The sequence below is a fragment of the Symphalangus syndactylus genome, chromosome 7, assembly GCF_028878055.3.
Source record: "Symphalangus syndactylus isolate Jambi chromosome 7, NHGRI_mSymSyn1-v2.1_pri, whole genome shotgun sequence".
NCBI lineage: Eukaryota > Metazoa > Chordata > Mammalia > Primates > Hylobatidae > Symphalangus > Symphalangus syndactylus.
In genome coordinates, this window is record NC_072429.2 from 65,480,276 (window position 1) to 65,496,554 (window position 16,279).

The window sequence follows — 16,279 nt, forward strand, 5'->3', positions numbered from 1 at the left end:
GGGAAAAGACAAAGCCTTAGACAGCAGTGCACTGTTCTCTTTCAACTTCAGATGGTTGTCGTGGCATTTTAATTATTCTCCTGTAATAATTTCCAACTGGGTTCCTGTCCCAGGGTTTCTTATCCTCTCACTTTCATTCTCTTTCCCCAGGCATCTCCGGACAATTCATACGAGGGTTTACCAAAGCTTGAGCTAGTCTCAAATTTCCTCATGAAGCGGGCCCAAGGCTGATAACAGCCATGACTGAAGGTCCGTTCTCCTGCCTTTATTCTTCCTTGCTGGGCCTAGTCCTTAGCGCTTCTCAGTTCCTACCTGGTGTGAAATCCAAAAGAGCTTTCCTTCAAGTCATTTATTAAACTTGGTGTGCTCAGTGCTTAGAGTGGGTGTTTAATTCTTCCTATTTTGTGCTCATCTGCATACAACTTTTTAAAAATCAAAAGGTTATACATTAAAATGTTAATGTATTAGATTTTAAATTTTTAATTAAAATGAACTATCTTTATTCATCAAATCAGTAATGATGGGGGGTTTTGGAAAATAAGCTTTCTACTCGGCTGCTGTCAGAAGCATTGATTGCTTCATTTCTGGAGGAAGATTTGGCAATAAGTATCAAAATCCTTAAACATGTTAGTACCGTTGACCTAGCAGTTTTATTTCTAAATATGAGACCTAATAAAACAAAAATATGTGCAAAGATGCTCGTAGAAGCCTTGTTTATAAGGAGTATATAGAAATATCTTGTTAAGCAAGTGGATAGTTTAGTCATTTATGGCACGTTTTTACAGTAGAATGCTATATGACCTTTGAAAGGTGACGAAGAGTTAGTCTTCCTCAGTATCTGGGGATTGGTTCCAGGACACCCTCTTCCCCACCTCTCACTGTGGGTATCAAAAGCCAACAAAGCTCAAGTCCCTGATATATAATGGTGTAGTATTTGCATATAACCTACACACATCCACCTGTATACTTTTGTTGTTATTATTTATTTATTTATTTATTTTTGAGACAAGGGTCTCCATCTGTCACCCAGGCTGGAGTGCAGTGACGTGATCACAGTTCACTGCAGCCTTGACTTCCAGGGCTCAAGTGATTCTACCACCTCAGCCTCCCCAGTAGCTGGGACTACAGGTGTGCGCCACCATGCCCAGCTAATTTTTATATTATTAGTGGAGATGGGGTCTCACTGTATTGGCCAGGCTGGTCTCAGACTTCTGAGCTCAAGCAATTTTCCTGCCTTGGCCTCCCAAAGTGCTGGGATTACAGGCATGAGCCACTGCACCCGGCCCTCCTGTATACTTTAAATCATCTTTAGGTTATTTATATTACCTAATACAATATAAGTGTTATCTAAATAGTGCTTGTACTGTAATGTGTAGGGAATAATGACAAGAAAAACGTTTGTACGTGTTCAGTACAGATGCAATTTTTTTTTGAATATTTTAAATCTTCAGTTGAATCTACAGATGTGGAGCTCACGAATACAGAAGGCCAACTGCATATGCACTAATACAGAAAAAAGTCTTACATACTTTTGAGAAAAAAATGTAAGCTCCAGAACAATGTAAAATTATAACAAAATATTATCAGTGGTTATCTTGGGTTAATAAAATTATAGTTGAACTATTTTTAAATATCCTTTTCATATGAACTTTTAAATTTTATCACCATAAACTTATTATATCTTTCAAGATTAATTTTTAAAATTTTCACATTGATTCAATTTTTTAAGATATTAACTTACTGTACCTACTTCTTAATAATATTGAGACAAATTATTGGAAAGGCAGATAAACTTTTTTGGAAATAAAAAGAGAAGCCAATGAAGGCATGAATAATTGAAATCCACAGGTAGTTTAAAAATTTATCTTTGATCTTCTGTTTTTAACCAAATATGCAAATAAGATACACAGTTACTGAGTTTCGTTTCCGCAATTCCTGTGTTCCCTGAAAATTTTGAGGAAATATGAAATAATGAAAATTGTGGAATAATGGAGAGTGACTAGAGCAGGAAGAGTCATATATAACCCACAAATAATCAACCAATTATGCATATATAGAGCTATTAATTTGTTCAAGTTTGATTATAAGCCCTTGATAATCAATATCCATATTGATCAAAAGAGATTGAGGGGTCCCAGGAATTCTGTGGGGGCTAAGTTACCAGAATAAGTTGTTAAGGAGTGAAGTGTAAACACCCATAGTATTTCTTATCATAGTATTTTCCACATTGCATTTTTCTCATAATTACTATATCAACCTCCTGTTAGGTTGTAAACTGTTAAGAGAAAGGACACATCTCTTCTCATCATTGTAATTTCTTTTCCCTCCATATGCCTGGTATGGCTACACTGGCAATACATTGCATGTCTTTAATGAATGAATAACGAACTCTTTGTTATTGATGCTCTTCTACCCGTAAAGCATATCTTGAACCTTCAGTCTCCGCTGCTCCCTGCAGCCAGGTTGGGTCAGATTCCCTGCCCGCCACACCAGGGGAGACCTTGGGGAGGTTCCCTTCATCCTCTCACTCCCTCCTTCTCAGCCTCAGTGCCCTCATCCAACAGGAGCAATTTTACTTGTCACAGGGAACGGCTGTGAGATCAAACAGCCACATGAGCACCTTGAAGGCAGCAACAGGCTCTTAACTCCCCTTGAAACCTTATAGACTAACGGCGGACCCCACCCCACTGGCCTCCATAAATGTTAGGTCCTTTTCTCCCCTCCCCTTGGCTATGAGGTTCAACCAGAATGCTAGAGAGGCTTATTTGTAACAGAGAAGAGAAAACAAGTTGTTTTACAAGTGCTTAATTCAATTCCACACATTTCTGAGTCTCAGAATGTCTCAAATAGGAGAATTGGTCTGAAAATCTTCCCTCAGTAATTCTCCAAACTACCATTCGGCGCCTGAATAATTATTAACACCAATCTAATAATGGGAGGACAATCTATTTGTAGATATTTTCCTGCAAGTGGTTGTGATGGTTTTAGTCCACTTTGTAGCATTTTTTGAGAGTTTCATCCTTTTATGTCATCAAGCTGTTAAATTTTATAATTGAAAACTTTCAATTCCAAAAAGGCAAATACTTTGGGACATTCTCCTTCTTCCTTTTTTCATTATTCCAAGTGAATCCAAACTTTTCTTCAATAATGAAAAATCATACATTTATCCATAGATTTTGCATACGCATCTGTTCCCTTATATATTAAGGTTTTCCCTCAATCCTTTTGCACTGTGCTATTCAGGTAAGGAGCACAAACCCCAAACACAGTTCTTATGTATAAACCCCTAAAGGTGATACCCTCTCAGGCTTTCCACTGAAACTCCTAGCAGCACCTTCTACTCAATTGCTAACACTAAGTCCAAGGAATATCATAAACTCCTTCCCATTACTCATTTCACTTCCCTTCTTGGCTTCTAATTTCGACCACTATGTTCCATTCTCTTCTAAGTAGTAAAAATTATCTTTATAGAGCATAAATCAGATCATGTCAACCCAAACTACTACTTAAAATCCTTCAAAATCTTCCCATTGCAGTTTGAAAAAAGCACATAAGTTGTATGATACTGTTTTTTTGTTTCTTTTTCCCATGGGCTGACTAAACACTATTTCTGTATCCTATCAGACACAGGAGCCAGGCATACAGAGGTCGAAGCGTAACCTTTACTTGGGACAACACTGGGGAATGCAGCCTCTGAGTGCGGGCCAGTGAGCTGCTGGCACAGAGGCCTGGGCTAGACAGTGGGACTGCTGGACAATTGTGGGTCCCAGCACAGGGGAGGGCGAGTTCATCTATGGTGGAGCATGAACTTGACATGTGCCCTCTGCAGGCAGGTGGATCCCCAACAAAGAAAGGACACAGAAGTGTTGCTCTGCCACTTTCCATGTCTCACCATCTGGTGAACTCACTGGTTTCTCTCAGACAGAAAGAAGCCAGGACCCTTCTCCTAATGGAAAGCCCTCTCCAGGGAGACATAGGACTCCTTCAACATTCACCACGGCTACAAGCCCCTCCACCATGGGGGTCCCTGCAGCTACTCCACCCTGGAGGACTCTTTCACTGCACTTCAGCCACAATGACCTCCTCCTAGTCCTCGACTCTGTCAGGTGCTTTTCTGCCTCCTCTCTTTGCATTTGTTCTTTTCTCTGCCTCCAAAGGGCACTTCCCAAGGCTGGATGCTTTTCATCCCTAAGGTCTCAGATCAAATGGCCTGGCCTCAGAAATGGCAAACAGAACACAAAATAAGATGGTAGAATCATGTCTAAATGTATCTGTAACCATTATTACTGGAAGGTGTTTTTTTTAATCCAGCAATATGGTGCTTATGTAAGACAGAAGTAAAGCAAAGAAGCTCAGAACGTTGAAAATAAAGAATTAGAAAAAGGTATGACTGGCAAACCAAAAGATAGGGCAGAGATATTAATACCAAACAAAAGAGACTTCGAGGATAAAGCATTAAGACAGATGAAGTGAGATGATAGGTAATAACTATAAGGAACAATTAAGCTAATAGATATAAGGAAATTATGAACTTGTATGCACCTTAAAAAGTGGCTCTGTGATTCATGTTGATGTAGAAAAACCTGATGGAATTTTCAGGGAAATTGCCAAAACAATCATCATGATAGAAGACTTTACCACCAGGCTGTGCCACGTTAGCTTTGAGGCCAGGCAGTGAGGCAAGCCTGAAGATGCCTCGCCGAGAGGGAAGGCCAGAAGCTACATAAGAAAATGGGGGCAGAAGAATACACAGAACTGTTGCCTTCATAAATGGACAGGAGAAAGAGCTCCTAATAAAATGATGGATCTGCCTAAGGAGCTTCTTTCAGCTGCCTATAATAAAACCCTGGAGCAATAAAATAAGATAAAAAAAAGTTTTGTTTTCAAGCAGAATTTAGGGTAAATATAAAGAAAGACCACCACTTTAGGATTCCAACATAAAACTGTTTCTCATCCCATCTCTCATAGCAAAAGATTCTCAGAGTGAATTAGTAATTTCCTCAGAATAAAGATCAAATCCAGGGCCCTCCCAGTAAAAGAGTTATCACAGGAACAAAAATATGTGAAACACTTTGTTAAGACTTCAGAAAGACTTAAGACATTATGGAACAATTCAGATAGACAGTGGGGCTTTTAAGAATCTTAATTTATCCCCTATCACTCTGATTTTGAGGTCCAAGTGGAAAGAGATCTGTCTTGAAGATGTTTATGGGTACAGCTTTTATTGAATAAAGTGAATTTATAATTTGATACATAGAAAATGTGTTAACTTTCTAAAGAAATTATACTGTATTGAACTCAGAAGACCAGATAGAGTTTAAAATGAAAAAAGAATTTTAAATCGAGCAAGAAAGGGTTAACTCAGTAGACCCACGTTACTCAAACCCTGCACATTCTGAGGGAAAGTCTGTATTCAGGACTGGTCTTTGGCTGATTTCCTGGGATATGAGCTCTATGACCCCGGAATATGCTGCCTGATGAGTGTTTTGGTATGCCTGAGGCCTTGGGACAGGCAGTACCAGTTTGACAATTAGTTTATGCTGACAATGTGACTTACAGTGAATGCCTATTTTGCCGAGGGGAAAAGGACTCTGAGTGACTTCCCAACGAAAGCACTGGACACCAAGGTTCAGGGGAGCTTCTCTGGTCGTCACACATCCTTGCTGAGAGAATTAAGTACCTTCCACAGGAATGGGACACCTGGAATCTTGCACCAGGTTACTCCTGGAAGTCACACCATTTGCATCTTTCCTTTGCAGATTTTAATCTATATCTTTTCACTGTAATAAACCATAACTGTATGAATAAAGCTTCCAAGACCAATGAGTCTTTCAGTAAATCATTGGGCCTGAGGTGGTCTTGGAAACCCCAACATACAGGCTGTGAAAACCACTCAATTCCAAATAAAAGCCATTTCTCATAGGAAAAAAATTGCTTCTGAGGGTGGAACGATGGGCCATGAAGAAACACTCCCAGAGGGCAGAACTGGGACCTAGTCAAGGAATGAAAAATTGATGCCTCATAGGATTTCAAAATTTCTATGAATCAGCGGCTACCGTCTGTTTTCACTCTTTGTAAATAGGAATGTCTTTTTGGTTTTCCTGGCATAGCCTCACCTATGTGTGTTAGGGGTATGGAAGACAACTTGAATTTTGATTTCTTTAGAAAGCCCACTTCTGAAGAGCATCATCTGCACATGGACCTAAATTAGATAAGGAGACCCTGGACCTCAAGCCTGAGCCCTGTGTCATAATAGAATGACATCTTTGGAAGGCATTCTAGAGAGTGAATATATAATGTATATGGTGGAAATGTGAATCATTAGGGGTCAGGATTATGGTAATTCATTAAATTAGTACCTCCATTTACCCATACTTCTCATTATTCACGCCTATCCTTGAATCTAGGCTGAGCCTGTGACTTAATTTTTAAAATATGTCAGGAAAGATGTTGTGCCAGTTCTGACTAATCTTGAGAAGCTCTGTAAACTTCTACTTTTGCACTCTTGGGAGCCCTGAGCTTTCAAGCAAGAGGTCTGGCTAGCCTGCTGGAAAGATCATGTGAAGAAACCATGTAGTAACACCATGTAAACAGGATACCAGTGGAGAGAGAGAGGGGGAGAGATAGAGAGAGACTTCTGAGACTACAACAGTGCAGAACCAAGGAACACAGCCAACAAAGAAATCCAAAAATCCTAGTCATAGGTATATCGTCCCCGTTAAGCAGCCCCAACCTGCCCTCAGTTACTGAAGTCAACTTGCTGAGAAGCCAGAAATGAGTGAAGTGAACATCTTGTACATTCCAGTCTCAGAAGACATCACTTGGAGTATGATGAACCACGCTGCTGAGCCTTCTCTGAATGCCTAACCTACAACGATTGTGGTGTTAAGCTACAAAGTTTTAAGTAGTTTGTTTTGCAGCAACAAATATAAAGTTTTAAGTTTGTTTTGCAGCAACAAATATACTCTAGCCAACTTTCTTCTAAAAGTCCACTCACTTTTTGTTTCCCCAACCAGTTCTTTCTTCTTGTTCAGAATTAATTATTAAGTATTCATTCAATTAGTAGGTAGAAAAAATATGGGATATTGAGTCTGAGGACCTGAGTCAGAGTCCAATTCTACTAATTGGACTGGCTCTGTGACTGAATCCCTTACCTTTAAGTTTTGTCTTCTCACATAGAAATGGGAATAATATTCCCCCCACTGCCTCTTGATGATGATTAAGTGAAATGACAATAGTGAGATGTTTTTGAAACAACTAAGCTTCTTCTTCCATCCTTTTTCCCCATAACTGAGACTCTAATTTCTAGACATGGGAGCTTCCTTCTCCTTGTGTGCCCACTGCAGGACCATGGGTGCAGTGACTGCATGGGGCAGGCTCAGTAGGTGTCTCAGTTACTATAAGATATTAGTTATGCCTGTCATACGAGAAGCCACAGCCATGCTAAGGACACATTCCATACTTATTTATACAAATATATACATATATATTTTAAAGTGGCTATTTTCATAACCACTGAGATTATAGATCCTTTGAGCAGCTGCTTTTCCACTTGGCATTAGCATGAACTTTAAAATTAAACAAACATTGTTTCCTTGTGAATGAGAAAAAAATAAGATTAGACAAACAGACTTGAAATCTTGCCTTTGTTGGTTACTCTGTGTATGATTTTGGATGTGACTTAACTTCTTTAAACTACCTCCTTTTTCCATACAATGGAAATAGTATACACATCACATTTAGTATTACATTTTTGATGGTTGGATATAATATTTGATATGTATCAAGTTATTTTTCCATTCTTCTTCAGCTTTGGCCACAATGCCATAAAAACAAAATAGGTCTAATAAAAATAATTATACTTAATTACTGGCACTAGAATTTATATTTAAACCTCCATCATAGAGACTTTTTTTGAAAATTTTACATAATTCTACAAAGAATGTACATATTTTCTATTCCATAAATAGAAAGACTTTCCGTGGTGGTTGTTTTTAACTAATGTTAGAATAAACTTTTACTGCATGAATTAACCAATAGATGGTAGAACTTCAGAGAAAACTGACGTTCCGCTATCCCATTGCAAAATACTATCTGCATAATCCAAAATAATCAACAAAGATACAAAAGCTCGAATTCGGAGTCTTTCATGCAAGCTCTGCTTAAGTGTTGTGTTGTCCTCTTTCAGCCTAATCACAGTTTGCAACTGTGCATAATTTCAATACAAAGATATTCTATTAAACATGAAAATATGATAATGTGATATAGTGCTAAGGGAGAAAATGCTTTGTAAAATACTAAAAAAGATACATAATTCATTTTAAAGTAAATGGCTCTTAGCTTATGAAAATATATTTTCTAGGGAAAAATCAGGTTTTTAGGGTGTTATCTGGAAGGAGACGGAGAGGAAAAGAAAGCTGATTTTTGCAGCTTAATAACATGATAGAGAATCTAGGAGAGAGAAATTGGGAATTATTGGAACCAAGAGAAAAGGCGAGGTGAAAAAGACCCCATAAGAGACAGCTATCTGAGCTACATGCCTCCCTCCTGTTCTTGTAACCACATTTGAACTCTCCTGCAAGGTCTGCAGACTCCTGAAGCGACTTGTCTTTTTGAATATTCTTTAATAGCTCCTCTTGGGTCTTGTGACCTCAGGTACGTTAACGGGCTATAAACCTAGGGCTTCGTTCTGATGTCTGTTTGCATACTTTTGCAAATGTTCTACTTTTTTTTTTTTGCAGAATCTGCCCTCAAATTCAAATCTACAAACAGCAGCTTGAGTAGGTTTTTGTAAATTAAAGTAATTTTCAGGCACATTGGGACATTCACAGCCTATGTTCTGCTGGCACTCTTGGCAAGAGCCCAAGAGTAATTGTACACTACATTAATATTAAATACGCCCTTTGAAAATTTTTCTGAAGATGGTGATGCAATTTCAGTAACTTTTTCTCCCTCTTGGCATTTATAAATACCAAATTGGTTTAGTAAAGAGGCACTATTAGGGGACTTCATCATAAATTCGCCTCTTAAAATAATCCTTCAATGTACTATGTGGAAATTCCCCAAACTGTGGTGTTGAAACAGATGGCATAATTGTGCTATTGAACATCAATGCCATCCATGGACTGTTAATTTCAATTATAAAATGTAAGTCACGGAGGGGTGGATTATGTCACTGGTGATGGTCACAGTGTGTTTTCATAAGGTCACACATTTCTTGATGTTAAGTTACAAAGTGGGAGAGAATTATCTTATGACACTTGTATCCAGACTACACCAGAAATATAGAAGCTTAGTTTTTGGACGTTCTTGGTTTGCCGCAAGATAGATGTAAAGTCTTCTCAGATAGGTCTCAAGAAGGAGACTGATGAAACTGCAAATTTCCACCATCTTTCTTCTATTTGAGAGGCTCCTCTGAAGCAAGATGGCAGAATGAAATAATTAAATAATGGCACAATGAAACCATAAGATAACATCTTGTTTTCTGAACTGAACAAAATAAATATTAACAAAGCTTTAAAATTATTAAAACCATACACTAAAGAAGTGGAATAACCTCATGAGGAAATCTTAAAATCAGCGAGAGAAAAATAAGTGATTATCTAGATGGGGTCCCAAGTAAGATTATAGTTGATGTATCAGAAATTATGGAGGCCAAGAAAAAACATGGATGAACCTGGAGAACACTGTGTTAAGTAAAATAAGCCAGGCACAGAAAGACAAATACCATATGATCTCACTTATATGTGGAATTTAAAAAAGGAATTCATGGAAGTACGGAGGAGAATGATAGTTAACTGGGGTCTGGGAAAAGAGAATATGTTTGGGGAGATGTTGGTCAAAGGATACAAAACTTTAGCTAGGATGAATCAGTGCAAGAGATCTATTGCACAACATAATGACTATAGTTAATAACAATGTATCTTATTCTTGAAAAATGCTAAGAGAGTAGATTTTAAGTGTTCTCACCATAAAAAGTGAGGTAATACATGTGTCAGTTAGCTCAATTTTCCCATTCCACAATGTATACATACTTTAAAACAACATTTTGTACACCATAAATATATACAATTTGCATTTGTCAGTTAAAAACTAAGTTAAAGAAAAGTAATGAAGGAGGTCAGAAGAAATGGAAAAAAACTATCAGTGAAGAATCTTATATTCAGCAAAGTTATTCTATAGAAATGAAGGCAAAATATAGACACACCTATGCAAACAAACACTAAGAGAATTTGTTGCTAGTGGACTTACCTTACAAGAAATACTAAAGAACTTTATTTAATATGAAAGCAAGTGATAATAATTATCATCCACATGGAAAATAAAAGAGCTAAAAACTAATTATTAAGGATATTCATGTATTTACAAAAGACAGCATAAGTGCGTATTTCTCTCCCTTCTTTCTCCTAACTGGTTTAAAAATTAATGATAAAAAACAAAAATATATATAATTTTATTGTTGGACCTATAACATATAAAAATGCAATATATTTGCCAATAACATTACAAAGGAGGTGAGTTGGAATAAAGCTACACTGGACTATGGAAAGGGCTTCAGATGGCAACTCAAAGCCGCAGAACAAATGAAGAGAACCTGCACTAATTTTAAAAAACAGGGTTAATATAACAAAGACTATAAATATTTACTTGCTTTCCTTTTCTCTCTCAGCTTCTTTAAAACACTTATAAGATTGTATAAGATAATCATTTATAACAATATGTTGTTGAGGATGGGCATGATGGCTCATGCCTGTAATCCCAGCACTTTGGGAGGCTGAAGCGGGCGGATCGCAAAGTCAGGAGTTCAAGACCAGCCTGGACAACATGGTGAAACCCCGTCTCTACTAAAAGTACAAAAATTAGACGGGAGTGGTGGCACATGCCTGTAATCCCAGCAACTCGGGAGGCTAAGGCAGAAGAATCGCTTGAACTTGGGAAGAGGAGGTTGCAGTGAACCGAGATTGCGCCACTGCACTCCAGCCTGGGTGACAAAGTGAGATTCTATCTCAAAATAAAAAAAAAAGTATTGTTGAATTTGTAACATTTATACATGTAATATGTATAACAATGATGCCACAAAAAGTAAAAAAGAATAGAGCTTCATATAAGTAACATTTGTATATTTCATTGGAATTAAATTAATACAAATCTGAAGCTGATTTTCATAAGTTAAGGTGCATATTGTAAGCCCTAGAGCAACTACTAAGAAAACAACTTAAAGAATAGCAAAACTTTATTGAAGAAATAAAAATAGTACTTTAGAAAATATCCACTAAATGCAAAAGAAAGCAAAAAAGGGGTAATAGGGGTAATAAGGGAACAGAAAAGACATGAGACATTAACAAAAACAAAAAAGGAAAATGGCATGTAATCATTTAATGTTATTATTGATATAGTTGGATAGAAATCTAACATATGGAATTCCAGTTCCATAAATTGGATGTTACAGTTAGATGTGAATCCAACTATAGCAATAATAACGTTAAATGTTATCAAATTAAATAACCCAATCAAAAAGCAAATTGTCAGACAAGATTTAAGAAAAACGAGATCAAAATACATGCTGTCAACAGAAGACATACTTTATATTCAAAGATAAAGAAAAACTAAGGCCAGGCGCAGTGGCTCCTGCCTGTAATCCCAGCACTTTGGGAGGCTGAGGCAGGCAGATCATGAGTTCAGGAGGTCAAGACCATCCTGGCTAACACAGTGAAACCCTGTCTCTACTGAAAATGCAAAAAAAATTAGCCAGGTGTGGTGGCGGGCACCTGTAGTCCCAGCTGCTCGGGAGGCTGAAGCAGGAGAATGGCATGAACCTGGGAGGAGGAGCTTGCAGTGAGCGGAGATAGGGCCACTGCAGTCCGGCCTGGGCAAAAGAGCAAGACTCTGTCTCAAAAAAAAGAAAAAAGAAAATCTAAATCAGAAATGAAAGAGAAGACTTTATTTCCAATCTTAGTAAAAGAAAAAGGATTATAAAGAAATAGTACAAGCAATTGTGTCAATAAATCAGAAAATTTAGATGAAATGGACAAATTCCTAGAGAACACAAATTACTGAAACAGACTTAAGAAGAAATAGAAAATCTGAATAGGGAGAGTGAAGGAAGAGGGCAGATAGGAGACAGGGCTAACATGCAGCTCCCACTTGGACAGACAGAACATGTGGAGACTCACACCATGAACTTTCGCTCCAAGAAACACTGCAGGAACATACCAAGAAAACCAAAAGAATTCACAGATCCTTTAAAAGGAGTGGCCTGTCACTGTAAATTCCACAAGACAGGTGAAAAACTGTGAGTTTCCAAAGTGTGAGGGGGGAAACCTACCTCTGAAAACACATCCCCACTGGAGAACCTGAAAATCCAGATCCCAGGAGAAGGATTTAACTTTACCTGGAGCTGAAACGGATTTAGGGAGCTACGCAAAACATAAAAGTAGAAGCAGCAGCAGGAAGAGCCTTGTAGGCACTCCCAGTATCCAGCCTGGGCCCAGGGAAGACAACCCCGACTATATCTCACAGGGGCCTTGGGGAAGGCAGTCAGTGGAATTAGGGAGGGGTCACAGGGTGAACAGGGTAAAAGAAGTTTCCAGCTGAATTTTGTAATAATTTTGACTGAGCACAAATTTCGTTGAGCAGAATCTGGGGATTGAATGGGAACTGCTGCAGATATGAGCACAGGAGCCACTGCTGGCATTATGGGCAGATGAGGAGGGATGAGGCCTGAAAGCTGTGCTTGCTTTCTCAGCAATGAAGCTTATGGCCTAGGGCAAGGTCTGAGTCCCACACACTGGCTGCCTGGATCTAAACTCATCACTGTTAGCGGAGCACTGCAGAAGACCAGCTTGGACAACTGCATGGGAGCTGAGTGGGGCCAATCACTGCTGGCTTTCCCCCATTTCCCTGGCGATCTAGATGGCACAGCAGAGGCAGCCATAATCCCCTCTGGAACACAACCTCATTGGCCTGAGACCCATCTTTCATCCCCCATAGTGGCTGTGGCAAGCCCTACCCAAGGAGAGTCTGAGCTCAGACCTGCCTAACGCTGTCCCCACCTGATGGCTTTTCTTTACCCACCCTTGCAGCTGAACATAAAAGACATAAACCCTGGGGAACTTTATGGCCCTGCCCACTGCCTACCCTGGCCTTACTCATCCTAGCCAACTTAGGGCAAGCTTATATCTCCCCTCTACTACTGCAGCTGGTGCTCTCTTGAAAGTGCCACTTCCTGGCTGGAGGCCACCAACTCAGGCCATTACAGCAAATCATGACAGAATAACTCTACTCCCAAGAAATAGGATTAACAATAGCTAATTCCAATGCCTGCAATATCTTGGCTAACCAGAGGTCCTGAGCCTATCCATGTATCAACTTCACTACTAGCATAGCCAGCATCCGAGAAAGCCAGCACACTAAACATATCTACAACAAATGACTGTCACACAGTCTACTTCACTCTCCCGCCACCTCCATCAAAGCAGGTGCTGGTGTCCATGGCTGGAAGACCTGAAGACAGATAACATCACAGGACTCCTTGCAGACATTCCCCAGCACCAGCACAGGGTCAGGTAGCCCCACTGGGTGGCTAGACCCAGAAGAGCAATAACAATCACTGCAGCTCTCAGGAAGCCCCATCCCTAGGAAAAGGGTGAGAGCACCACATCAAGGGATCACCCCGTGCGAGAAAAGAATCCGAACAGCAGCCTTTGAGTTCCAGATCTTTCCACTGAAATAGTCTACCAAAGTGAGAAGGAACCAGAAAAGTAATTCTGGTAATACAACAAAACAAGGTTCTATAACATCCCCAAAAAATCACACGAGCTCCCCAGCAATGAATCCAAACCAAGAAGAAATCTCTGAATTACCAGAAACAATACAGGATATGAATGATAAATTCTCCAGATAAATAGATAGCATGAAGAAAAAACAATCATAACTTTTGGAAATGAAGGCCACACTTAGAGAAATACAAAATGCACTGGAAATTCTCAGGAATAGAATCAAACAAGTAGAAGAAAGAAGTTCAGAGCTCAAAGACAAGGCTTTTGAATTAACCCAATCCAACAAAGACATAGAAAAAGGAATTTTTAAAAAATGAGCAAAGCCTCCAAGAAATTTGGGATTATGTTAAATGGCCAAAACTAAGAATAATTGGTGTTCATGAGGAAGAAGAGACATCTAAAAGTCTGGAAAACTTACTTGAGGATATAATTGGGGAAAACTTCCCTGTCCTTGCTAGAGATTTGTACATCCAAACACAAGAAGCTCAAAGAACACCTGGGAAATTCATTGCAAAAAGATCATCACCTAGGCACACAGTTATCAGGTTAACTAAAGTCAAGACAAAGGAAAGAATCTTAAGAGCTGTGAGACAGAAGTATCAGGTAACCTATAAAGGAAATTAGGGTCTGGGTTTCTATCTTTAGCCTCCTCAAACAAAATAATTGCCAGTTGAGAATTTTGTATCCAGCAAAACTAAGCTTCATAAATGAAGGAAAGATAAAGTCTTTTTCAGACAAACAAATGCTGACAGAATTGGCCACTACCAAGCCAGCACTATAAGAAATGCTAAAAGGAGTTCTAAATCTTGAAACAAAACCTCAAAATACACCAAAATAGAACCTCCTTAAGGCAAAATTCTCATAGGGTCTATAAAACAATAACAGGATAAAAAAAAACACAAGGTATTCAGGCAATAACTAGAATGATGAATAGAATCATACCTCACATCTCAATACTAACACTGAATATAAATGGCCTAAATGCTCCATATAAAAGATACAGAATGGCAGAATGAATTAAAAAGTCCATCAACCAAGTATCTACTGTCTTCAGGAGATTCACCTAACACGTAAGGACTTACATAAACTTAAGGTAAAGGGGTGGAAAAAGATGTTCCATGTAAATAAAAACTAAAAGCAAGCAGGAGTAGCTATTCTTATATCAGACAAAACAAATGTTAATGCAACAACAGTTTAAAAGACAAAGAGAACATTATGTAATGATAAAATGCTTACTCCAACAGGAAAGTGTCATGATTCTAAATATATAGGGACCTAACACCAGAGCTCCCAAATTTATTAAGTAATTACTACCAGACCTAAGAAATGAGATAGACAGTAGCACAATAATAGTGGGAGATTTCAATACTCCACTGACAGCACTAGACAGATCATCAAGACAGAAAGTCAACAAAGAAACAATGGACTTAAACTATACCCTAGAACAAATGGACTTATCAGATATTTACAGAACATTCTATCCAACAACATGCATTCTATTCATCAGCACATGGAACATTGCCTAAGATAGACCATATGATAGGCCATAAAACAAGTCTCAATAAATTTAAGAAAATCAAAATTGTATCAAGTACTCTCTCAGACCACAATGGAATAAAACCGGAAATTAACTAGAAAAGGCACCCTTGATACTATATAAATACATGTAAATTAAATAATCTGCTTTTGGATGATATTTGGGTCAACAATGAAATCAAGATAGAAATTTAAAAATTCTTTGAACTGAATGATAATAGTGATACAATTTATCAAAACCTCTGGGATATAGCAAAAGCAGTGCTAAGAGGAAAGTTCATAGCATTAAATGCCTACATCAAAAAGTCTGAAAGAGCACAAATAGACAATTGAAGGTCACATCTCAAGGAACTAGGGAAACAAGAACAAACCAAACCCAAACACAGCCGAAGAAAAGAAATAACAAAGCTCAGAGCATAACTAAATTAAATTAAAACAAACAAACAAAAATAATACAAAAGATAAATGAAACAAAAAGCTGAGTTTTTGAAAAGATAAACAAAATTGATACACAATTAGTGAGATTAACCAAGAAAAGAAGAGAGAAGATCCAAATAAGCTCAAGGAGAAATGAAATAGGAGATATTACAACTGGTACCACAGAAATACAAAAGATCATTCAAGGCTACTATGAACACCTTTACACACACAAATGAGAAAATCTAGAGGAGATGAAAAAATTCCTGAAAATATACAACTTTCCTAAATTAAATCAGGAAGAAATACAAACTCCAAACAGACCAGTAACAAGTAGCAAGATAGAAATAGTAATACAAAAATTGCCAAAAAAAAAAGTCCAGAACCAGATGGACTCACAGTTGAATTCTATCAATATTCAGAGAATTGGTACCAATCTTACTGAAACTATTCCAAAAGACAGAGAAAGAGGAAATCTTCCCTAAAGCATCCTATGAAGCCAGTATCACCATAATACCAAAACCAGGAAAAAACATAACAAAAAAAGA